Source organism: Acomys minous (assembly GCF_964271855.1).
Source record: "Acomys minous genome assembly, chromosome: 13".
Taxonomy (NCBI): Eukaryota; Metazoa; Chordata; class Mammalia; order Rodentia; family Muridae; genus Acomys; species Acomys minous.
In genome coordinates, this window is record NC_140495.1 from 39,350,540 (window position 1) to 39,378,123 (window position 27,584).

A 27,584-nucleotide genomic window follows, 5' to 3' on the forward strand; every position below is an offset into this window, starting at 1 on the left:
GACAAATACCTGGAATATGATGAAAAAAGAAAGTAGAAAATAGCTGGAAGTGATTATTAGAGGAAAGGTCTTTCTTAAGAAAACCACAATAGCACAGCCATTAAGACCAAGAATTAATTAGACCTCATGTTGGCAAAAAATATTGATTAGCAAAGCCTTGTCATTGCTGGGGCTTTTCCTTTGGTTTCTGTCTTATCTATGTGCATAGTGTACATTAGAGGTAATCTGAGAGAGGGCATTCTTTCCATTGTGGGAACATTTTGTTTGTTTTCTCAGATATTTGCATTAGCTTATATTATTGTCCAGCTTTCATTCTCCATTAATACTGGGGAAGATGATATGTATTTTCATTGGCCATTCATTCATTCATTCATTCATTCACTCAGTTTTCTCAATAGTCTTTCAATTAAACATTTTATTGAGTAAAAAGCTGATGATTCAATACTTTCTTCTTCTTTTTTTTTTATCTGAAAACATACTTAGCAAATGGATTCAGTGAGGAAAAGTCTTCTTCCCTTAATTGTACCGAGAAGAGTTCTAAGAAGCAGCGATGGCATCTCAACCTTACAGTAGACTTAGTGGATTCCACAGCACTTTTATTTGAAATTGTGACCTTTTCAAAAGGTGACCTATTGTAGCTCATCACCATCTGACTTAAATGATGCAATGTCACTAATTAGTGAAAAGTGTAACGTGTGTCATTTAAAGTTTTTTAAATTGCCATAGTTTAAAAGTCTTGAAGCCCTGATTGACAAAGACCTGAATTCTATAATTAACTGCTTGTACTCCAGCAATAGCTCATTAAGGAAGAGAATTGAGGGAACCTGAGCCTATAGCATCATAATGAAGTAAATGAGGTTTCCTTCTCTAAAGAGTTTGGTAGGTCACAATTGAGACATTTTGGCAACTTGAATAATTATTTTCCAGAATTACATAGCATTTCACGGCTGTGTGAAATATATACTAATTAGTAAAGTTTTTATAGCAATTAGTATTATTAGTTTGGGATAATTCTCTCTAATTTACAAAAAGACTAATATGAATTTTAGAATTTGACAATTGATTAGTTTAAGTATAAAATTTGGCACAAAAAGACTTTAAGGGAATAACGACATACGGAAAGTGAATTCTATGATTTACTTATCAAATGTGAAACCTCATGAACGAGAAGACACATGAAGTAGCCACATGCATGTAATATCCTGCATGTATGATGATGGGCCATCTAGGGTGGAACAGAAAAAGCATGCTGAGGCAACACTGGGTTTCTTTTTGGCGGCAAGATGGCTCATTTTTTTCATTCTTCTATCTATATAAATGTCTGTAATCATAAATGATTTATTGTGGACTGGTTTTGATGGAATCTGTTTTGAAACAATTTTTCTGAGTCTTGTCATGTATTATTATCAGTTTATCATTTTCTACTGCACTTGCTTTCCTTCCTATAGACTCCTTATTTCATTACATGACGGAAATCTTGTTTCAGACTCAGTTTAACTGAAATATATTCTTTTTAAAAAATTGTATTTATTATGTATACAATGTTATGCCTGCATATACGACTGCAGGCCAGAAGAGGGCACCATATCTCATTATAGATGGTTGTGAGCCACCATGTGGTTGCTGGGAATTGAACTCAGGACCTCTGGAAAAACAGTCAGTGTTCTTAACTCCTGAGCCATCTCTCTAGCTCCCTGAAATATATTCTTAAAGTATTAAATGGATAATTCCTCATTGCTTCTTAGATTTTTTTTAATAATTTGGCTATTTGAGTATAAGGCATAGACTTTAGGAATAATTGTAGATTTTGTATTATGGAATTTTTTGGTGAACAGCTGATCTTGATGACATCAATTCTAGGGACACAAAGATGAGTAAATGGGAAAAGAATGGATCTAAGAAGAATTATTGGAGAGGAGTAAATATGATCAAAATATATTGTGCGGGATATTTTTTTAATTTTTTATTTTAATTTTATTAATTTATTAAGATTACAACTCAATTGTTATCCCATCACTTGTATCCTCCCATTCCTCCCTCCCTCCCACTTTCACCCTATTCCCCTTTTCTAGGTCTATGACCAAGGGGGACCTCCTCCCCCACTATATGGTCATAGGCTATCAGGCCTCACCTTGGTAGCCTGCTTATTCTTTCTTTGAATTTTAAGCCAATGGACAGGACATTCTCCACAGTTGACTGGAGAGTGGGGATTGACTTTCACATGTACTCTGGTGCCCCATATTTGACCACGTCACCTGGAAGGGGAGGCCTGGTAGCACTCAGAGGAAGGATAGCAGGCTACCAAGAAGAAACTTGATACCCTATGAGCATATACAGGGGGAGGAGGCCCCCTCAGTCACAGTCATAGGGGAAGGGAGTAGGGTGAAAGCGGGAGGGAGGGAGGAAAGGGATGGGATAACAATTGAGATATAATATGAATAAATTAATAAAATATTTTAAAAAGAATTAGCCATTTTCTTTTCAAATAAGAAGTTGCTACAGAACAGTATAAATCAAATATTATATGAGACACAATCTTTCTTTGAGGTTACTGAGGAAGATAGTAGAATTGTGTTTCTTGGTGGCAGAAGTTATAAAGCAGTTGAGCATCTGCCTATTTCCTAGGCAAAACAAAGGAGCTAGAGAAACAGACTATACACTAAAATATTAATCTAAAGCAAAGGAACACATCCCAACATGGTGAAAGCACGTATACAAGAACAAAACAGAGCTTTACTTAAAAAAAATTTCTTCATTGCATTTTTTACCAATGATGACTCTGCTCTTTTCTGACTTCTTAAAATGCAAACTAATGGTTAAAATCATCCATAGCTGTCACTCTATCCAAACACCCATCCCCCACGAACACTAACCCGAGTCTCAGAAAATGTAACAGGATTTTCGCCCAGACTGAAAATGTTAAGAAGCTAGATTTACCTCTGAATTCTTTTGCTTGTTTGCTTGTTTGCTTGCTTTTTTTTTTGTTTTAATTATAATTTTTTATCCATTATAATTCATTCAGATGTACATCTCAGTTGTTATCCCCTCGCTCATATGTTCCTGTTCCCACCCTGCCTCCCTCTTCTGCTCTGTCCCCCTTCACTAAACCTCTGAAGGGGGGGGTGGGACCCTCCTCTGCCACCATCTGACCTAAGCCTATCCAGTCTCATCAGGATAGGCAGCAAGGCCGCCCTGCCAGGGACAGTGATCAAATCAAGGGCACCAGAGTTCCTGTCAGAGGCAGTGCCCTTCTCTCCTCCCCCATGCGAACATGGGCAATCAGCTCTCCATAGGCTATATCTGAACAGGAGTTGGGGGTCTAGGTTCTCTGCGTGCAATGTCCTTTGTTGGTGCATCAGTTTGTGTAGGTGCACTGGATCCAAATCCACTTCCGGGCTTAATGGCCTCCAAGTCCTTCATCCCACAACTCTTCCGTGCAACTCTTAGCACTTCACCCAGAGTCCTGCAGCTAGAGTCCAAGCATCTGTCCTGACCGGCAGCCCTGGGTGGAGTCTCTGAGGATTTCTATGTTGGGCTAATATCCACTTATAAGTGAGTATATACCATGCCTGTCTTTCTGGGTCTAGATCACCTCACTCAGGATGAACTTTTCTAGTTCTATCCATTTGCCTGCAATTTCAAGATTTCTTTGCTTGTGTGTGTGTGTGTGTGTGTGTGTGTGTGTGTGTGTGTGTGTGTGTGAATAGTATTCGATTGTTTAAGTGTAACACATTTTCTTTATCCATTTTTTGGTTGAAGGACATCTAGGTTGTTTCTAGATTCTGGCTATTAACCAATAAAGCTGCTAGAAACATAGTTGAGCAAATGTCCTTGTTGTTTGCTGGAGCATCTTTCAAGTATATGCCCAGTAGTGGTATAGCTGGGTCTTAAGGTAGCACTATTCCCAATTTTCTGAGAAAGCATCAGATTTATTTCCAAAGTTGTACAAGTTTGCACTCCCACCAACAATGGAGAAGTATTTACCTTCTCTGCATCCTTGCCAGCATGTGCTGCTACTTGAGTTTTTGATCTTAGCCATTCTGATAGGTGTAAGATGGAACCTCAGAATCATTTTGATTTGAATTTCCCTGATGACTAAGGACACAGCATTTCTTTAAGTGTTTCTCAGCCATTTAATATTACTTTGCTGAGGATTCTTTTAGGTCTATACTCCATTTCTAGTTAGGTTACTTGGTTTATTGGTGTTTAATTTCTTGAGTTATTTATATATTTTGGATATTAGCCGTTTGTTGGATGTAAGGCTGGTGAAGATCTTCTCCCAGTCTGTAGGCTGTTGTTTTGTTCTGTTGACAGTGTCCTTTGCCTTACAGAAGCTTTTCTGTTTTTTGAGGTCCCATTTATTAATTGTTGACCTTAGAGCCTGAGCTATTGGTGTTCTGTTCAGGAAATTGTCTCCTGTGCCAATGAGTTCAAGGCCCTTCCCCACTGTTTCTCCTAACAGATTTAGTGTGTCTGGTTTTATGTTCATGTCTTGAACTCACTTAGACTTTAGTTTTGTGCAGGGTGATATATATGATAACATTTCTCATTTACTTTGAAGGCTTAACAAGGTACTGTTGAAAATATAATGAGGATGGTATCAAATTCTACAACAAAAATGTGTATTCAAGATGTTCCTACTAAGTAATTAATTTAAAAAGTAAAAGAAAAAATCTTATAAAATGAAAACTCACCTCAGGCATACAAATGGTAAAACTGTGTACAAAATATTTTTGTTATGTTAATAAAACCAACTTTTAGAATTTCCAAAACCTTTTAAGTGCTTACTTGGTGCGGTGCATATCCATATCCATCATGTACCTGAACTGCAAGGTCCCCTGCAGCCTACTTCAGTAAGTAGGTTTCTAGGCTGCTCCTTGGGGAAATGAGGATCTAATAGAGAAAATATCCCAAATAAGACGATATTCAAAATCTTTGGGGAAATCTGATTGAAACATTTAGTGGAGTCGATTCTTTAGCTGTCGCACGTCAAGCGATACCCTCTTCCAAGTTTCAACATTCCCAACAATGAAGAACAGCCAGAAAATGCATTAATGTAAAATAACACAGCTGTCCATTATACAGGGAAAACTTTTCTCTGTTCTTCAAGTGTATGTACTGAAAACTCATCAGTTAATACGACCTGCTTAAATTCTGGCTACCCATAGTCATTCCAAATAAGATAGCTTATGAATATAAAATGGAAAGACAGAACAAGTGGAGAGTGGAGGGAAAATCATGCTGCCTACTCATAACACTGATCAGGTAAACATAGGAGTAGATACCGCAGGTGATATAAACAGACTACACTCTGACACTCATGAATTTCTGGAGTTCAGCGCTTGCCTGGTTCCAGAGGAAGTTGGCACAAAACTCAAAGTGACTCCGTCACTTCTAACATATTTAGTTTCAGCCTCCTCTAGGGAGTAGAGCTGGAATTTACTCAGGCTTCATTTGTTATGCAATACTGGAAACTTAAAGAAAGCGCACATATTCTACAGAAAGCCACTGAAGCCTAAACATCCCTAGTGGCTATTCAGCCAACCTGGCTAACACACCCTGAAAAAGCAGAGGGGATGGAGAAAGAGGAGCTACCTGTGTGACTGGTTACTTTTGTGAGGGGAGGTAAGGATTGGTGAGGGATCCAATACACTCAGTGCTTCCACTACAGTGCAATATTCATTATTCATGTAAATATCACCTTCACATAGCATCCCCCAAATATCTCTCTCTCTCTCTCTCTCTCTCTCTCTCTCTCTCTCTCTCTCTCTCTCTCTCTCTCGTCTTAAGAAACTTCAGGAGCATGGACATGCATCAGTTAGCATTTGTTTTCTTTCCCTTTTGTATCTATCTCTGTTTTAACATTGCTTTCCTGGAACTTAAAACTAACACTGAAGCATTAGCATACATATTTTGCTTTAAAACTACATTCTCTAAATTCAGGTTCAGGTATGGGACAAGAGTGTGATTCCCTGTTTTCCATGCACAGGTCTGGTTGGGGGACCCCTGAAGGTCAAATGATCTTGCCTTATAGTGTTCATGGTAAGGCCTTACCATCTGTAATTTGGGGCACTATTGTCTGAATTTGTCCACGTAGAATTAAAAGTAGTCTTTGATCAGAAACTCAGTTATTGATCAGGTGATGACTGCGTTCAGAGATGAAGATGCTGGAAGAACCGAATCAAGAACGGAGCGGATAAAACACGTCAAAAAGTAAATGCTGGATGGTCTGGTTTGGACAAATTATCATCTCTTCAAGATGGAAATCAGTTGCTCGCTGGAAGTTCAGTTTTCAGGAGTCAGCTCTCTCCAGATGGAAGTGGTCCAACATTTTACAATGCGATTATAAAGCTGACTTGGTCCGTAGAGAATAGTACATATAGGTCACTGTGTTTCACTGGTGCTGAGAATGTGTGTATGTAGCAGAAACAGGAGCCAATGAGCTGCACAGTGGGAAAGTGTTGGTGCGGCTCATCTGCTGGAGAAAGGAGACTTGGCAAGGAGCCACGGTAAAGGCACCTGAGAAAGGAAGGCCCCTCTGCACTGGGCAACTTTTGCTGAGCATTTTCAGCTTAGATAATACTTTCACACTCTCAATCACTCCAAAAGCTATGTGGATATAAAATTTTAAAAGAAAGCTTGTCAACTATCCTTACGTACCAATGTGTCCAAGTTCTCTGTTCAGTTTTTCACAATCCACTAATGCGGTTCTTTTTCCTTGTCTCCTCTAGCTTCCTCTTTAGCCAAGGTAGTCAGACACTACATCAGATATATATATATATATATATATATATATATATATATATATATATATATCTGGCCTGCAACATATACTTTCATCGATATTGGATTCCCTTGTCCTAGCTGTTAGAGCACTCTTGGCTGACAGTCCAATATCCATACTGGTAGGATTTTGGGTTTTCAGTAAAGGAATCAGAACAACTTATTTCAAATCAAGGTCCAACTTTTCAACAAATTACAAAAGAATACACACTATCTTATGTTCCATCCTTTGTGCTCAAATGTGAAGCAAAATTATGTTTCATTGTCAAAGGAACATCCTGAAACCCCAGACTTACGAATTCTCCTGAGCTTCAAGGAAGAATCAGAGCTCTGGACCTTCATGTGGTTGTTTCTCTTCCCTTGGCAATAATGACCACTTAGTCAGCTGGCATTCCTGCCTGACGCTTGCTATCCTGAAGTTCCCATGAGCCTAATATAGTCAACATAGCAAGGTGGCCATAGCCTTTCTGGGGTTAAAAGTACTTAAGTGGTACAGAACACTGGAGTGAATTAATGAATGGGGTAACATTATCTTTATTACAGTAAAAAAAAGACAAATTCTCAGTAGTTTTGTTAATTTTGAGGATGAAGATAACTAGTAAGTGGATGTATTTTGTTGACCTACTCATAAAAACCATTTGAGTATAATCCGAAATAAGAATGTCATTAGAAATTTCTGGATTTATTATATTCAACAATTCCCCAGGGTTCACCTTCCTTCCTCAGGGGACAATGAGTATAGGACGTCACAATGTCATTGAGCTGTGCAGCAAATATCTCTACATCTCTTGCCTTTGTAGTGAGTGCTCATCTACAGGAATTACCCAGGAACGGAAAGCTACAAACGCTTTTGCTTTCTGAGGCCCGGGCCAATAACCAGACTCTATTTGTCTTCTTCACACGTTATCTTTTAGGATAGCAGAAAATGGTTTGCTAAGAATTTTTCTCAGGTTTTTATTGTTATTAAACTCATCTCAATTTAGGAACCAGGGTAACAACCACTAGTTTGGTTCAAAGAGCCACATATTTAAGGAAAGGTTCAGTTTACCAACTGATTCTAACAAAGCTACCACATGGATCTGTGGTGAAGTATTATTCTGGATTTCTAGGCATAATAACTAGCATGGGAACCATTTTAACATAAATAGCCCGGAATTTTCCATTTCCTGGTACGGTAATGTTCTCCTAAATGACTGACCGAAGCTCCTTTGGGAAACTTGAGATAAAATTTATGGCATGTGCTTCTGAGATCACAAGCTTCTTTTTCAGCTCTGCTCACTGCTTTAAGCCATGCTTTCCTGTTCTCTGTACCTCACTAAGCATTTAGATGCCCATATATGACAAATAGATTGCCTACCCACCAAACTCTTTATAAACATGTCCAATGCCAATATTAGCATTCATTTCACTTCTGAACCTTCCTGTATGACTGACAAGGAGCAAGCAAAAGGTCACTGCCACGAAAGTATTTTTATTAAAATCACTACCTGAATTAATGAAATGTGATTTCACAATTCAGTTAAGACAATTCATTTTTTAGACGGTCAAAATATCCAAAAAGATATGGAAAAAAGAACTCACCAGTGCATTGACAGGTGAACATACCAGCCAAGCTCCCATGTCTCTCTCTTGCCCACTGGCCACACACTTGCCACACAGTTGCTTTGCAGCCATTGCTATTTTTGGAGTACATTTGTGATCTTAATTGAAATAAAAGATCAAAATTTATATGCTAAGCTTTAGACACTACGAGGATCTGTTGATCACATTGATAGAATGCTTGAAAGAAGACAGTACTTGTCCTTAGCTGCATTTGACCTAGATAAGATGGCTTACTGGTGATTAAAGGTGACAGGGCATGGAGTTAAAATGCATCTGCATGAGGCAAAGTGCCACAAGAACAGAATGCACTGTTTTTATATCAGAAACATCAGAAGCTCTGCAGAGTGGATAGGGTGCTGACACGTTTCTTTAATTTAGACAAAAAAGTTAGGTTTTGAGGTCTCTGTGTCTGAAACTGAAAGTGAAAATAGACGTTCCTATCTTGCTGATTTAATGAGTAGGAAGCACATACCCAGTTTGTTGCAGAGCTCTATGGTGCCTTTCAACATGCTCTTCCTGAAGAGTCAAAACACTTTCTGATCTGTATGCTTTCTATCCTAAAAGGTCGCTGAAGCCTGAAGAACTTATCTTTCTATAACGTTCACTGTCCTTACCGTGAAAAACACAAACTACTACCCAAAAGCAAATTGACACCAAGAACAAATATCTAAAAACTTTCATTCTGATTGATTTTAATCATATGTTTTTAAATAAAGCTAAAATATTTGTAGTCTACAACCTGTAATTTTATGTTGATTTTTTTGAATTTTTATTTTTTACATATACATTTATATTATTTCACATATATACAGTAAACTACCTATAGCAAGAAGAGCCATGACACAATCAGGAATTATATAAATGTTACATTCTTAGTGTTTTGGCTATTTGTATTTGACAGCTTTGAAGAAAACATCTTTCCTATGTTGGTGCACCTAAAATTCTGGATGTAAATCAATCCCCATTATCAACTTAAAACATCTATCTAGACCTAAGAACATCTTAACCCCTAAACAACCAAGCTTCATTGTAAAACAAAGCTACCTGGTCTTCAACTCTATCAGAGACTTGAAATGGAATAAACTTGGTTACCTGAGTAGACTGGGAGTGTAGGTTAGTAGCTTTCCAAACAAGAAGAATGACAGAGACAGTTTGATACCTGAATAGTCATCCAAAACTCTATAATGTTGGAGCGTCTTCTTCAGCCTTCTGGCCCAATGTCTCTGACAGACATATTTGTGAGACAGGGCCTATTGAGGAAATGCTTACCCTGTCTTGGCAGAGTTTGGCCATTGACTTATGTTGATATTTTATCAGATTTGATATTTGATACACACACACACACACACACACACACACACACACACACATTTCCCAGGAAAAAAATCTTGATTGTTTTAAAAAAAGGTATAATGCGGTATACAGGGGTATAATGCAGAATACATTCAAAATAAAAGAAAAACCTTTTAGAAATTTGAAAGAAACTTAAAGCCCCTATGATAACAGAAAAGTCATTTCTCATTTCTTATCATAACAAAGATAGGAAAACATACCAACCATGACAAACCCAATATGTACTCTAGTAATCTATGAATTGACTATGGGAAATTTCTGAATTGAACATTGTAGAGTCCAACTTTTCATTATAATGTATACATTGGTATGAAAGAGACACACTGCCCTGTTAAATCAGAACAGTATGATAGAGAATATGTGTAGCAAATAAAATATGTGACAAATTTTAAATTAATTAATTAATTAACATTACATCCCAATCATAGTCACTTCCTTCCTATCCTCCAGATCCTACGCTCCCTCCCTCCCTCCCTCCCTCCCTCCCTCCCTCCCTCCCTCCCTCCCTCCCTCTTGCCCCAATCCCTGTCCCCTACTTGTCAGAAAAATGGAGCCCTCCAGCATCTCACCCCAGCACATCAAGTGGCATTAGGGCTGAATGTGTCCTCTTCCCCTGTGGTGTGGCAAGGCAGCTGCAGTAGGGGCAAGTGATCAAAAGGCAAGCAAAAGAGTCCATGTCAGAGAAAGCCCCTACTCCCCTTACTGAAGGACCAACTTGAAGTCCAAGCTTCTCATCAATTAAATCTGTGTAGGGGTCCTAGGTCCATTCCATACATTGTTCTTGGTTGGTGCTTAAGTCTCACCAAGTCCCTCTGGGCCCTGGCTAGTTGGCTCTTTTGGTTTTCTTGTGAAGCTTCTTTCTCCTCTTTTCTACCCTTGCCCCTACTCTTCCCCCCAGTCTCCCTGAATTCTGCTCACTGTTTGACTGTGAGTCTCAGCATCTGTTTTGATCTCCTGCTAGGTGGATCTTCTAGAGGACAGAAATGCTAGACTACTGACTGTAAGCATAGCTCCATATCATTAATCGTGTCAGGTGTTGACTCTCTCCTATGGGGTAGGTCTTAGGTTGGACAAGGCATTGGTTGGACATTTCCTTAATCTCTTCTCTATCTTTATCCCTGCACATTTGTAGGCAGGGTAAATTTTGGGTTGAAGTTTTTGTGGGTGGATGGGTGATCTCCTCCTTCCATTAGGAATCCTGCCTAGTTAGAGGGTTCCTCTTCAGTCTCTATGATCCATACTACAAGGATTCTCAGGTAGAGTCACTCCCACCTCCCAAAAGTCGGCCCTGTCTTATGTCTCCAGATTGTCACAGAGATACACCCAGCCAAGGTTTCTCTTCTCTCTACAATCCCTGTGTCCTCCCAACCACACTCTCCCCTGGTCTGATCTCTGATCTACACCCTCATATCTTTCTGTTCTACCTCTCCTACCCTATTTCCCCTCTTCAGCCACTGCCTCTGTATATTCTATTTCCCCTTCTCAATGAGAGTTAAGCATTCCCCTTGGGTCTGTGAATTGTAGTATGTTTTCCTGTGTTACACAGGTAAAATCCTCTTATAAGTGAGTACATACCCTGTGTGTCTTTCTGGATCTGGATTACCTCACTCAAGATAATAGTTTCCAGTTCCATCCATTTGCCTGCAAATTGCATGATTTCCTTGTTTTTAATAGCTGAGTAGTATTCCATTGTGTAAGTGTACCAGTTTCTTTATCCATTCTTCTGTTGAGGGACATCTAAGTTGTTTCCAGATTCTGGCTATTATGAATAAAGCTGCTCTGAACATAGTTGAACAAATGTCCTTGTGTGGTGGAGCATCTTTCGGGTATATGTCTAGGAGTGGTATAACTGGGTCTTGAGGTAGAACTACTGCCAATTTTCTAAAAAAGTACCAGATTGATTTCCAAAATGGTTGTACAGTTTGCACTTCTATGAGCAATTGAGGAGTTTACCCTTTTCTCCACATCCTTGCTAGCTTGTGTTGTCACTTGAGTTTTTGATCTTAGCCATTCTGATGGGTGTAAGATGGAATCTCAGAGTCATTTTTATTTGCATTTATCTCATGACTAAGGACACTGAACATTTCTTTAGGAGTTTCTCAGCCACTCAATATTCCTCTGTTGAGATTTCTCTGTTTAGCTCTATACCCCATATTTTAATTGGATGATTTGGTTTGTTTGTGTTTGACTTCTTGATTAATTTATATACTTTGGACATTAGCACCCTGTCAGATGTGGGGTTGGTGAAGATCTTTTCCCAATCTATAGGCTGCTGTTTTTGTCAACTGGCAGTGCCTTTGCCTTACAGAAGCTTTTCAGTTTCATGAGGTCCTATTTATTAATTTTTTATATTAGAGCCTGAGCTGTTTGTGTTCTTTTTAAGGTGCTGTCTACTGTGTGGAAGAGTTCAAGGCTCTTCCCCACTTTCTCTTCTAATAGTTTTACTGTTTGTGGGTTTATATTGAGGTCTTTCATGCACTTGGATTCAAGTTTCATATAGGGTGATATATATGGATCTATTTGTATTTTTCTACATGTAGACATCCAGTTTCATCAACAACATTTGTTGAAGATGCTATCTTTTTCTATTATATAGTTTTTGTTCCCTTGTCAAAAATAAAGTGTCTGTAGGTGTGTGGGTTCATTTCCAGGTCTTTGATTCACATCCATTGATCAACTAACCTATTTCTATGCCAGTAATATGCTGTTTTTATTATTATTGCTCTATAGTACAGCCTGAAATAAAGGATGGAGATACTTCCAGAGGTTTCTTTTCTTTTCTTCCTTCCTTCCTTTCCTTCTTTCTTTTTATATTTCTTTCTTTTTTTCTTTCTTTCTTTTTGAATAGGAGTGTTTTAGGTACTCTGAATTTTTTGTTTGTTTTCTGTGTGTAGCACATTTTTTATGGGAATTGCATAAAATCTGTAGATTGCTTTTGGTAAGATCCTACCCATCCATGAGCATGGGAGATCTTTCCATCTTCTTATAGCTTCTTTAGTTTCTTCTTCAGAGACTTGAAGTTCTTGTCATACATGTCTTTTCCTTGCTTAGTCAGAGTTACACTAAGATACCTTATACTATCTATTATATTCCTAATTTCTTTCTCACCTCATATGAGGTTTGTATGTAGCAGGGCTACTAATTTTTTAAAATAAAATTTGTATCCAGCCACTTTGACAAAGGTGTTTATCAACTGTAGGTGTTCTCTGATAGAGTTTTTGGTGCCACATATTTATACTAACATATTATCTGCAAATAGTTGTATTTTGACTTCTTTCTTCCAAGTTGTATCTCTTTGATCTCCATGTATTGCTATGGCAAAGACTTCAAGTACTATACTGAAGAGATACAGAGAGCGTGGACAACCTTGCCTTGTTCCTTATTTCTGTGGAATTGCTTTAAGTATCTCTCCATCTAATTTGATGTTGGATATAGGGCTGATTAATATTGTCTTTATTGTGCTTAGGTATATGCTGTGTATCCATGACCTTTCCAACAACTTTAACATGAAGAGGTGTTGCATTTTATCAAGTGATTTTTCAGCATCTAATGAAATGACCATGTGGTTTTCTTGTTCAGTTTGTTTATATGGTGAATTATTTTGATGGATTTTTGTATACTGAACCATCCTGGGATGTAGCCTACTTGATCATGGTGGGTGATATTTTTGAGGCGTTTTTGCATTTGTTTTCCAAGTATTTTATGGAATATTTTTGGATCAATGTTCATAAGAGAAATTGGTTTGAAATTCTTTCTTTGTTAGATCTTTGTGTGGTTTAGTTATCATGGCAACTGTGGACTCATAGAATGAATTTTACAATGTTCCTTCTGTTTCTGTTTTATTGATAGTTTAAGGATTACTTGCATTAGCTTTTCTTTTAAATTATGGTATAATTCTGCTCTGAAACCATCTGGTCCTAGGCCTTTTTTGAATGGGAGATTTTTAATGATTGCTTCTATTTTCGTAAGGGTTAAAGAATTATTTAACTTGTTTACCTGATCTCAATTTAACTTTAGTAAGTGGAATATATTGAGAAAGTTGTCCATTTTTTATATTTTTCCAATTTTGTGCAGTACAGACTATTGAAGTAAGAAGTAATGATTCTTTGGGTTTCCTCAGTGTCTGTTGTTATGTCCACCTTTTCATTTCTGATTTTGTTGATTTTCTCAAAGAAACAGCTGTTGGTTTCATTGATTCTTTATGTTGTTATCTTTGTTTCTAATTTATTGATTTCAGACCTGAGTTTGATTATTCCTGCCATGTACACCTCTTGGGGGTGTTTGTCCCTTCCTTTTTTTAGAGTTTTCAGGTGAGCTATTAAGTTGTTAGTATGAAATCTCCAATCTCTTTATGACAGACCTTAATACTATGAACTTTTCTCTTAGCACTGCTTTCATTGTGTCCCATAAGTTTGGATAGCGTGTGCCTTCATTTTTATTGAATTTTAGAAGTCTTTAATTTCTTTATTTCTTCCCTGACCTAGTGGTCATCAAGTAGGGAGTTCTTCAGTGTCTTGGTGTGTAGGTTTTGTTGTTGTTCTTGTTGAAGTTCACCTTTAATCCATGGTGATTTGATAAAATACAATGGATTAATTTGATTTTCTGGTATGTGCTGAGACTTGCTTTATGACCACAAATATTGTCAATTTGGAGATGGTTCTGAGCAGTACTGAGAAGAAGGTATATTCTTTTGTGGTTGGGTGAAAAGTTCTGTAGATATCCATTAAGGCCATTTGACTCATGACATCTGTTAGTTTCATTGTTTCTCTATTCAGTTTCTGTTTCAATCTGTCCTTTGGTGACAGTGGGGTATTTAAATCTCCCACTATTATTGTGTGGGGATTGATATGTGATTTAAGTTTTAATAATGATTATTCTACAATTACAGATGCCCTTGTATTTGGGGCACAGATGTTCAGAATTGAGATGTTGTCTTGGTGAACTTTCCATTTGATGTGAATGAAGTGTCCCTCCACATCTCTTTTGGTGTATGTGTGTGTGTGTGTGTGTGTGTGTGTGTGTGTGTGTGTGTGTGTGTGTGTGTGTTTAAATATGATTTTGTCATGGAATATCTTGGTGTTTTTTTCCATCTATGGTGATTGAATGTTTTGCTGGGTATCATAGTCTGGGCTGACATCTGTGTTCTCTTAGGGTCTTCAAGATATCTACCCAAACCCTTCTGGATTTTAGAGACTCTACTGAGAAATAAGGTATGATTCTAATAGGTCTACAATTATATTATATATGTCCCTTGTATCTCTTAATATGTTTTATTTTTTCTGTACATTTAGTCTTTTTATTATTATGAGGCAGGAGGTATTTCTTTTTTGGTCTATTCTAGTTGGAGTTTTATAAACTTTTTGTAATTTTAAAGGCATATTTTTCTTTAGCTTTGTGTCACTTTCTGAGTTTTTAAAAAATAATTCATGGTCATTCGAGCTGGAAATCTTCACTTTTTTTATTCCAATTATTCTTAGGGTCCCTCTTTTCATGCTGTACTTGATTTCTTGGATGTTTGTTTCAGGAATTTGTTTTAATTTAAAATTTTCTTTAACAGATGTATCAATTTCTTCAGTTGTATCTTCTAAAGCTGAGATTCCCTCCTCCATATTTTGTATTCCATTGATGATGATTACTTCTGTAGTTCCAGTTCTCTTTCCTAAGTTTACCATCTCTAGGATTTTCTCAGTTTGTGTTTTTATATTTGTTTTATTTCCATTTTCAGGTATTGAATTATTTTATTCATTTCATTAACCTGTTTGGTTGTATTTTTCTGAATTTCTTTGAGGTATTTATTTGTTTCCTCTTTAAAGGCCTCATATTGCCCTGGTTTTGTTAATTTTGTTCTTATTATGGTCTTTAGCCTGTAGCTCTTCTCTGCTGGGTTTGTCCTAGTTGGACAAGGAATTAGGCTTTGGGTGTCCAACCTGTATGATCCTGAGGTCTAGCAGGTCTTCTTCAAGATCAAGCCTTGAATACTAGTCTTGATATGCATGTCTCTGAAATTCAAAGTCACCTTCATGATGGTGAAAGTAGCCAAGAGGTCTGAGGCTGGAACTGTGCATACCTGGCAGCAAGGATCCCTCCTCTCTCCAGGGAAACACTAATGTATCCTGGTGCTTTAGCAGCATGTCCACTTCCTTGAACCATAGTCACTGAGCTTCTAATACTCAGATTCCATGCATGTTGGGCACCACCATCTTGGAACAAGACCTTGTATGCTCTTATTGATCAGCAAGTCTCCAGAGGCAGGCGGGTAGAACCATGGACAGAAGGTTGAGACCATGTCCCTGGTATCAAGAAGATATCTTCAGGGAGCCAGGAGTCTGGTGTCCTGAGGCTCGAGATGTCGGTACCTGAAACTCGGGATAATTGTAGCCTGGGACCCAGGAACTTTCTACTGGGGAGGGGCTAGAACTGTGCATCCCTAGATCGCAGGATTTTTCCTCTTGTCCATGAAATGCAGACAGACATTTGGTGTTTTGGAGTCTGCAGCCCAGGCATTTGCTTGGTCTGAACTTTCTGCTCCCTACCAGGCATGTAAGGTTCACACTGGGCATCTTGGAGTCCCCAGCAAAAGTTTCAAAGTGCTATTTTCTATATTTTATATTGATTCATTTGCAGTGTTAGAAATTTAGATAATTTTTTAATCATTATTTTGTGCTTTCAAAATCACTTATTCTAAGACTTCTCATTAAATAGCCACACCAATGGGAAAAAAAAATCATGTTGAACACGAGAGAGATAATAATACAACAAGCATAGACATTTTCTTGTGGAGATTCCAATGCAATGGAAGAAAAATTGTTATATAACAATTATAACTATATAGGAACTTTCAAAACTACAATGAAGGAAAATACGTTTCAATAAGATACAGATGTACCTTGCCTTGAAGAAGCATTCTCTGGAAGTAATGTAATCTCTCAATGTGTACTTTTTATAATTGAACTTTTTATTCTTATAGTAACAAACATTCATAAGCACATTGCTTAGTCCAAGAGTTACATTTATAGCAAGATTTTAAATGCACCTGTGTGTTTTTTGTCTCTGTCAGCCTATTACCTCTTTTAGAAGAAAAGCTCCATGCTTTATTTTGAAGTTCCTCCTGTTTTCCTTTTCAATTTTGCTATAATCATAATCTTTAAACACTTACCAACTATGCGTGGAGGTCTATGTTCCCGGGTTGCACTGCGTACGGAGCTTGTCACACTGTGTGTAATTACTTGTCACTAACAGCAATGATGTTGATATTTGGTCCCTTTTGCCAATGTTAATTCACAGAAAATATGAGTTAGAGAAGGCTAGATGGTTGCTGCATGTCTCTTGTGGCATGCTACTACCTACTGGGTTCTCTAGGAAAAGGAGGTAAGTTCTAGAAATTCACGTTGCTTTAGAGTTGAGAATTGCTATTTATCTAAAACATAGGAACTTTGAATTTTCCAAGGTAGAGTGACCATGACCAACAATTCCCACATGTCCTCCATGGTTTGTAGATTAGCGCGCGTGCGCACACACACACACACACACACACACACACACACACACACACACACACACAATTTCAAACTTTCAGGATGTACACAGCATAAAGTCACTCTTAATACAAAAGTATACAAATATTGATCCATCAAATTTCATAATTTGTCCCACCATATATTATTAGTCAAGAATTCATGCTGTTCTCACTGAAATCTTAACTACTAAACTTTCATTAGTTATTTGTATAAATTGAACCTGAAAATATTTTTGCTTTGAACACTTGGTACCGACTGAGTGGCACTATTTGCAAATGCTGGTAACTTAACCAGTGGGACCTAGGTAGAAGATGTAAATCACTTGCCTGGTCCTTTCTTGTCATATGTTTTCTTTCTTGTCCATCTAGAAGTATAAAATCTGTTCTGTAACAAACTTTTGCTCCTAAGATGTCAAGAAACCATGGATTGAACTCCATCACACCATAAACCAAATGAATCTTTCCTGTTGTTGATGTACAAACAATTCTCTTCTCAAAGAGAGGAAGAGATGATTTGTTCTGGAGCCACATATAAATGATCTTGGCCTGGAAATACAAAATCTGGTAGCTCAAAATTCTAGATTCCCATGGGTTAATACTTTCTTGAATTTTCAATGTAACATACTAAAGAATATCATAAATCAGGGAATTTTCAAGTACGTTGGTGGAAACATAATGTAAGTGGGCTGTAGCAAAGGGTGGAAATCTCTACTATAGGCCTCAGATGCTACTTAATGAGACCCTTAGCCTTTTGCTGGTGCATTCCAGAGCTCTGTTAATACATCCCCAAAGGTTCAGCAGCTAGCTACAAGGTGTTATATCAGACACTGAGGAATGCTATTAAGGGAACTAAAAATAGTTCAAAAGAAATATAAGTCCAGACCTCTCCACAATCACTAAATTCTAATCAAATGACTGGCTTAGCATAAGGGTCAATGTAAGGTGCCATTTTTTTCTCACGACTTTGCTCATATACCTTTATTTTTTTTCTGGCAGGGATTTCAGTCACAGCCATGGCAGTGAAATATATACCTATTTATATATTAAATGTCCTATTCTCTTTTAAATCTGTTTACTCTTTCCTTGTAGTATATCTTTGGATGAAGACTGGAGTAAATCCTCAGTTCCTAACTGTTTCGATAAACCTAAATGTTCATATATCAAATTATTAGCAAAGAATAGCTAAAGAATTTGATTAGTATTGTGCTAAGTTAAGTTAATTCACTGGAGATAATTGATTATGTGATTACAAGGGGTTGTCTCCTTTTAAAAATCTAGAGTAGTAATATTGTTGAAAAACATTTCTCATGTTTATGAAATTTCTAAATGTAGGAGTAATGTTGATAATATGGATAATGTTAGCATTATTTAGGATACTAAGTTTAGGTATTATATTTTAGTATATGAATATATTTATATTAGCATTATTTTTCTAGATCTTCCTCAAAACATTTCTTGTACCTGCTCTATGTCCTAATTCTTTGAAAAGTGCCTGATTGTACAGTTATAGAAAGCCTTTCTTCCACTTCTGATCAGTCCTCCTTATAGTTAATATATGTTAGTGTCTAAAAAGATTACAAAAAATTCTTTGGTGATTTTATTGTGAATTATCATAACTAAAGAGTCAAGAAGATATCTGAGATTTGAATTTAAATTTTTTCTATATTGTATTTGTGTACTTATTTCCTACACTTCTATAAGACCCCAAAGCTTTGTGCATGTTAAGCATGCTATCTGCCATTGCGCTATACCTCAGCCCCAGGTGTTAATTTTGATTCCCTAATTAGCCATTAGCCAAATATTACAATTCTTCATTTTATTGATACCCAAAAGTATTTTGAGTGAACAATCTTTAGTTTTAGTTTTTCTGTCTTGCATGGCAAGACATTTCCAATAACACACACATTTGAGAGAATAATTTATATGCCATAATAATTTGAACATTTCCAAATTTTAAATCAAATGATATAAGGAAACCTTCACTGTGCAGTAACGAGTTGAAAAATGGTTAAATACAGAAAGCTGCATTCTTGGTAAAAGGACGTTAAAGTCTCCTTTGTGGTCCTCTAAAATGGCTGTTCTGTAATGCCAGTTAAATTGTTGTAGTGTGCTTTGGCATCATTGTTCTTGCTTATTTCTTAGGACTACTTGGTACAGGAACGCAATGTTCATAATCCACACTGAAATTTGTTCGGATTTGATCATTTTTAACAGAGAAGACATAAGGACCCGCAGGGATTTTAAAATATCAGTGAGGTAAAACTAAAGGGACTCTAAACAATGAGAACTGCCATATGTTCCGGAGAGGAAAGGAAGGTAGATAGAGAATGACAAATTAGAGGGCTGCTGTTTGTTTCTCCCAGAAGAGACATCTCACTTCTATACACGTTTAATTCTAAGATTATAAAATAGGCATCTAGAGTTAGAATAACTGATGCTCTACTTACTGTAACCTTAGTTAGAAATGAGTAGTTCCTTATGCCACATGCTTGCTTTGGGTTATAGAGGAATTGTGGGAACTTGATTACTTGTGGGAACCTGAAAAGAGAAAAAAGGGGAACAAAGCCTTGAGCTAGGTTTTATATTTCCAAAATGACCAGTTTCTTTTTGTTATTTTTTTTGTTGTTTCTTAATTAAAAACATCATTTTCCACCAAAAAAACCCTGAACATTAGACTTCATATAAAACAGGCATATAGGTGCTCTGCCACCCAATCACCTCCCCAGTGCTACTAATGTGTGCCAATATTACTTAATATTATTTTAAAAAGATTTTTGATAATCTCATACTTGAGTGACACATCTACATCATTTCCTCCCCTCCTCTCCCCATCCTACTCCATCTGCTTAGGATGTATCTCTCACTGATACGCCTATATCTACAGATACGTACATATCCTACTCATAGGATCCTACTTTATTAAGTATGATCAGGGCTGACAACTTGGAATTAAATAATGTAAGCATGTCATGTTTTCCTTGGCTCTACAGTTTGACCTGATTCAGGTGATAAGTGAATAAAGACAGAACAGACAGACACTGATGCATAGAAGATCTGGGATTGGGTGGCCTGGATTTGCTGTGATGGAGAAATTGCAGCATTCTTAGTTAATCTTGGTAAGTCTCTATAGGAGAGCAATCTTCAGGAAATAAACATTGGGAGAGAAGTCTACAGTGGACATTTTCTGCACACACTACCAGCATCTACACATGGACCAGAAGGAAGCCATACCATCCCTCTGAGCCTTGCTTGGCATCTCATAGTTAGGACTGGCTATGCTGAATTGCACATCCTGATCATGGTCTGAGACTGTTGGGGATGGCACAGGCTGTGAGAGTCTCAATAAATATATATTTTAAGTGTGAGGTGTGGTTGTTAACTTTTTAGTATATTAAAATCCATATTAAATGATGATTGAACAATTTTACTTTATCAGAGGATTTACATCCTCCTTAACTTCTGTCCATCTCTCAATTTGTCTAGATGATTGAGCAAGACAGGCACATAACAAAAGCAATTCCTTTGCAAAAAAACATTGTCATTTAATTCAACTCATCTGGATAAACACCTGCTCATGTCTATGATTATGGTCAAATTATGACAAATTTGTCCAAATACCATTTATGATTTGATTATACAGCAAATAATTTTCTGAAAAAGAGATAAAAATAGTAGCATTGGTTCTCACACAGCATTGCTTTTTAACTTTCAGATTCCAATTTATTTTCATCCAGAATGTCTGCATACACTGTGCTGTCCCTGGCATGCCATCTGTTCCTACAGTCAGAGCCAGTAACACAGGTGATTGGAGGGCATTACATATTTGATTTCTGAATCGATCAGTTAGCCACATACAGAGAAGCAGTGTGTTTTGTGGCCACTTATATATTCTCAAATCATATAAATGTGCCTGCAAATGTCTGAAATGTTACGCAGGGAGATTAGATAAAAGGATATGAAGGCAGAGGACATTCACCATCAACTCATTACTTCAGCATTAACAGGCATGGTCTTTAATCAAACACTGGACTGAAATTTTAGCTGAGCCATTTATTAGCCATTTGACCTTGAGCAAGATAGAAGCATACTTTAAGTTTCAGCATCTCTGTCTGTTAACCTTAGAGATAACAAAGAGTGCCTATTACACATATTTATCAACCAATGTATGCAGTAGACTTACCAGAGCACCTCACTTATTACAAACATTTCACCTGTTATTACTTTACCATCATTATCATTATTATTAGTATTAGTATTTACTCTTTTGTGTATGCATGTATCATATATGCATGGTTTGTATCTGTGTATGCACTGACGTGCTCATCCGTGTATGCACATGTGAAGGGCAGAGGTCAGTGTCTCACATCTTCCTCTATCATCTCCATTTTAATTTTTGGACCAGGGTGTCTGAGCCTGAGCCAGGAGACTTTGTCCATGCTCACTGAAGGTAGGCCCTCAGGATCTTACTGCTTCTGCCCCCATCAACATTGGTATAATAGTTGTAGCTCCACATAATAATTTTAGATGTATGAGGAAGATTTGAACTCAAGTCCTCATGCTTGCATAGGAACCATGTACCCACAGAGTTGTTTTCCCAGTCCAGTTACGTTATTTTTATGTTTATCATTAATACAATCACAATTAAACGGTTTACTAGTGTTTTAACTTCTATTGTAAAGTAGCACACAAAATATATTTTATATTGAACTAAAGGCAAATGATGATACACTAATAATTTACAATGTTGCTAATGAATGACTTAGCTGTAAAATATAGTTCTGACATAATTTAAGTTTATAGTAGCCTAGAATACTTAAACAGACTTGTACTTTAAAGACATATCAGTTTCTGCAACAATTCAATTTGCTTTATATGCTTTAGTTGACAAAAAATGTTCATCATTATTTCCTTTCAAAATAAGTAGTTCTAGTTCGATTGGTGATAACTAAAGATATAAAAAAAGTATGGAAGTGTAGGGAGTCAGGAAAGTTCCAAAAGGAACATGGACACGATGTGACTTTAATGAGTCAGTGAGACTAAATACCACTCATGCTATTTATTCCAATAAATGAATGTTCAAGCTTCCTACAGATAAGCAAAGTGAACAAATAATATGAGACGTTTAGTTGAGATTAATAAATGCAATCTACAAATAGAAATCTAACAGGAGCTCTTTCCCCTGCCTCAATCAGCAAGGGAGGCTGTTGTTTCAAATATGCACTGTCTTTCCACAATACTTTCAGAGACTTTATTCTTTTTGCATCTTCATAGTTACTTGAACCTAAGTATAACTAACCAGAGAGTCAAAAGAAAACATAGGTTGTTGAACACATTTCTTAGTGAAAGGCATAGGATACTTCCATGAGTTATTGCTCAAGAAGGCCCAGAGGGCTCCAAACAACACATATTGTGGCCAAGAACCTGCTTATATTTATGTATTTATTCATTTTACTATTTTATTTGATGCGTGCTTGTGGATACAATATATCTTAAATGCTCTAGAGGAAAGCATACTCAAAGGGTGACATGAATACTGTAATTTTCTTCTTGGTAAGAAAAATGTTGCCCAGATATAGAACATCATGACTTTGGCTTATTTCAAAACTTGGTCACACACCTGCAGCTGAAAGGGACTGGCCCTTAATCTTTTCACCTAAACAAAAATCAGTGGTGCTGAAAATTTTTTCTTTCTCCATTTCTCTCTCTCTCTCTCTCTCTCTCTCTCTCTCTCTCTCTCTCTCTCTCTCTCTCACTCTCTCTCTCTCATCTCTGGAATATTGGAAAGAGGTCACACTGTGATTCTTGCTCCTCCAACAAGTATTAACATTCCTGAAAGCATACACTGTTTCATCGTTTTCAAGACCAGCCTTGAAGATCATTACTTTTGTCTTCTGAAAGTGACTTCTAACCCAAAGGGTCAGACAATTCTCTTAGGCTGTCCTACTCCATAGGATTTAGAGATAACCCTCATTCATTTACACTGGCATTTGTGCAGGACCTCATTGACTGACCTATCTTTCTCAGAAATGTAAAGGACTGGTTACTCTGTGAAGCATCTAAAGAGAGTATCTCTCGGGGTATTGAGTTTCTCCTCAGCTTTCTAGCCTTTGAGTATATAAAGTCAACTATAGAAAAAAGGGGACTTGAACTCCAAATGGGCCTAACAGAGAACCTCAAGTTTGGTGATTTTGATCTCAGGTTCAGACTCTAGTAACCTACCTCATAAGACACCATTTAGAAACCATTTCCTCACAGCATGGACAGCTAGCTCACTCCCTATCCCAATGATAGCCAACGTTGGTCTCTGAGAGTGTGGAGTAAAGGAGGATTAGCCTAAAGACACAAGAAAAGTAAAGCCTGTTCTCTGGGATGCCATCTTCTTGTTCGTAGAATTATGAGGCGAAATGACAGAAGGGCATGTAGGTAGGTGAGTATGGGGGCGTGTATCTAAATAAGAAGACCAGTGGGAGTGGATGGACTTGAGGGCCATATAATCACCCAATGGAGATTCTGTTTGTAGACTCTCACCCTTAGAGTTCTTCCAATTCAGAAGGCATAAGGCTGTTACCTTCACTTTCTCCTTGTCTCTGTCTTTCCCATTGACTCAGTTCTTTGTCTTCTAAAGGAAGGAGTTCAGAGATTCCTTAGACAAGTGTTCCTACACCTGTGATGAACTCACATGAAAGGAAAAAGTACAAAATAAAGCCAGACAAAGAAGTAATGTGTGGGGCCCTAGATGTTGAAACAAACTGGAAAGCTACAAATAAGTCATAAACACTGGAATATTAAATGGCAAGTACATCAATATCATCTTAAATAGGATGGGCATCACTTCAATGTATTTATCTAATGTGAATAAGAGAAATAAATTATTTAAGATTTCTAGAAGAGATTTAAATTTTTACCTAATATGAGGAAAAGGAAGACATTAGATGACTGTCATGTCCTCACAAAATGTAATTCAAGATGAATTAAGGTGGCAGATATAAAGCACAAAACAACCAAGGCATAACCAAATTAAATAAAGTATACTGGATTTTAAAATTTCAAAATATGATTTTTTGTTATAATATAATTTCTCTGATTCTTTTATTAATGATGTATTTTGAGTTTTTAAAACACATTCCTTTTTCTTAAAAATTCCCCAAATTGTCAATGTTCATGTATGATTAATTATGTCTTCAACTAATTGTTTTTTATAGACATTTCTGGGTTTTTTGTTTTTTTCTTTTTTAAAAATATATTTTATTAATTTATATGTACTGTAGAGGGAAAAAAGAACAACCCAGAGGTTGAAAATAAATGTACTATAGATTTTCTAAGTAAGAAAATGTTTTTATTATATTATATTTTATTATTTAAAACTATTATAAATTTAAATATATTTCTTTTTTCCCTTTTTATTAATTTATTCTTGTTACATCTCAATTGTTATCCCATCCCTTGCATCCTCCCATTCTTCCCTCCCTCCCATTTTCCCCTTATTCCCCTCCCCTATGACTGTGACTGAGGGGGATTACCTCCCCCTGTATATGCTCATAGGGTATCAAGTCTCTTCTTGGTAACCTGCTGTCCTTCCTCTGAGTGCCACCAGGTCTCCCCCTCCAGGGGACGTGGTCAAAGGTGAGGCACCAGAGTATGTGAAATATATTTCTATCATATTTTTGGAAGGAAAAGTATGAGCTCAGGATTGCCATGGCCTAACTCTCAGTATAAAGGAGATTTATCCCAGAGGAACAAAGAACAGGGAATAAGAGACAAAGACAGGAGATAGAGGATGAGGGCTGAGGAGGAGGTATGAAGGGGGAGGAAGGAGGAAAAGGACTGCCTCTGGATAGAGAGGAGACAGAAGAAGCACATAGGAAAATGGCACTTAATAAAGGTACAAGGAGAAACCATGTGTTAGGATGAGTTGTTTAACTTTACTTGGGCATGTTAACATGTTAATTAGGTGAGCCAAAGGGGGCTTTTGATTCCTGGACATCAGTTTTCATGGATCTACAGTTACAGGTTGTTGTGAGTAGGACGATCTTTGTGTTCTGGCATGACATATGGTCTATTGCCACTACCATACATGTCATTAACTCCTGAGCCATCTCTCCAGGCCCAGAAAGGTTACTTAATCTTTGACAAGGAGAAAATATCCATATCATTGACCATTGAAAAAAAATAAGCTAAAGTTACACCCTTAGAAAATGTCTCCCAAATCTGTCACAGCATTTGCCTTTAGATATAAGGACTACTACGATCCAAGTCACACATACTAAAAGTCTTCTCATAGAAATTATCACCTGCACTGACTTCAGATGTCTAATAGGTCTTACCAGTAAAATAAAAGTAAAGTTGTAAATTTCAGAATGCTAGGGACAAGTTTCTAGAGACTATTTCTCTGTCAGGTGCTTGGGTTTTATTTCATTTATCTGTTGACTGACTGACTAGTCTATTAGCCAGAAAGAACTAAAAATGCGGTGGAATTGATATCAACAGCAAGATAAAATGGATAGATTTATTGGCCTAGGTCACATAAAACTTGTGACTCTAAAGAAAATATGTGCTTGTCCAAAGAGTAAATGCTAAACTTTTATATTTTTATTTTTGAAACAGGAGTAATAATAATACACATGCGCGCGCGCACACACACACACACACACACACACACACACACACACACACACCTACCAAAAATCTTAAAATTGTACATGTGAAACATAGAGAAACCGAGCTTGCCTTCTATGCTCATCAAAGACCTAGTAAATCTACTTTGGAAAATGGACTAACTTGTAGTCCTCCGTTTCCTCACATAAACAGACAAATGAGATGTGGCTTGCTCAAAGCATGTTACATATTAGTATATGAGGTAGACTGAGTCCCAAGCATCCCACTTTGTACTTGAGCACTGTTTCATCAAGCTTGTTTCCTGGAGTAATAGTGGAAGTCATATGGGTTTTCTTTTCTTTTTAATTGACTGTTTATTTACTTTACACCCTGACCTCCAGTCCCCTTCACTTATTTGCCCCTTCTCCCTCTCTCCTCAGAAAACGGGAGCCCTATCATGAATATCAACCGGTCTTGCCATAACAAGTTGCAGTATGATTACGCACATCTTGTACTGACGCTAGACAAGGCAGCCCAGTGAGGGGAAAGGAATCCAAGGAGAGACAATGTAGTTAGATACAGCCCCTTCTCCTGCAGTTGGAGGTCCCATATGAAGACCCAGCTGCACAATGGATACATATGTGTAGCAACCATAGGTCCATCCCTTTCGTGGTCTCTGGTTGGCAGTTTAGTCTCTGTGAATCTCTATGGACCCAGGTTAGTTGATTCTGTAGGTTTTCCTGTGGTGGCCAAAATCCATTCAATCCTTCCTCCCCATCTTCCACAGGAATCTCCAAGTTCCATTTAATGTTTGTCTATGGATGTCTACATCAGTTCACATCAGTTGCTGGGTGAAGCCTCTCTGAGGACTTTTACATTAGGTTCCCATCTGTGAGTACAACAGGATATAATTAATAGTATTAGTAGTGGGAAAAACATGAGAGGGTTTTCTTAATGTTTTGTTAAGACAAAAAAAGAAAATGGTTTTGAATCTTATCAATATCCCCTGTTAAAGAAACTCTTTCCTTTAAAATGGATTTTCTAACACAATAATGTAAGGCTTTTCTGTTGTGGACTGATGTTAAGAGAGTGTGGCATGCTTATTTTAGGTGCTAGCCATTTACCACGATGCAATGTGCTAAGAGAATTAGGTTTATGAAGTCAATGAAAACTAAAAATGATGATTGCTCACCTTGATAAACCTGCCATTTCCCACATCCTGCTCTTTAAGCATCGTTAGTAGGATGGCTGATTCTCATATTCATTTCCTTCAACAGTATATTTTCAACAAAAATATTTGGGCACATCAAATTGAATTCAGGTCTTTGCATTTATGAAGAAAGCATTCTCACGTGCTGAGCTATCCTGTACTTACTTTTTGTACGTAAAACAGAAAGTTCTCTTTTATAAGCATTTATTTTCAGAAACTAGGAACCCATGATTTGTTATCTGAGCAAGTTAAAATTTCCTTTAATTTTATTTAAATAGATTAACTAGACATTTAAAAATTATTAGTTTTTATTGTTTCACCAGCTGAGTCACTCTCTGGAATTTTTTCATAGTTTGTTATCCATAAAAATCCCAAATGCCCTTAGATGAAAAGCCTTCCACTCTGGATATTAAGCTGTATGGGTCAACTAGCTCAATGCATGATAGAAGAGTCAGATTCTGGTGCTTTGTGGTATAACAGGGTAGCTATAATTAACAATAACACTTCACATGTCTCAAAATAGAT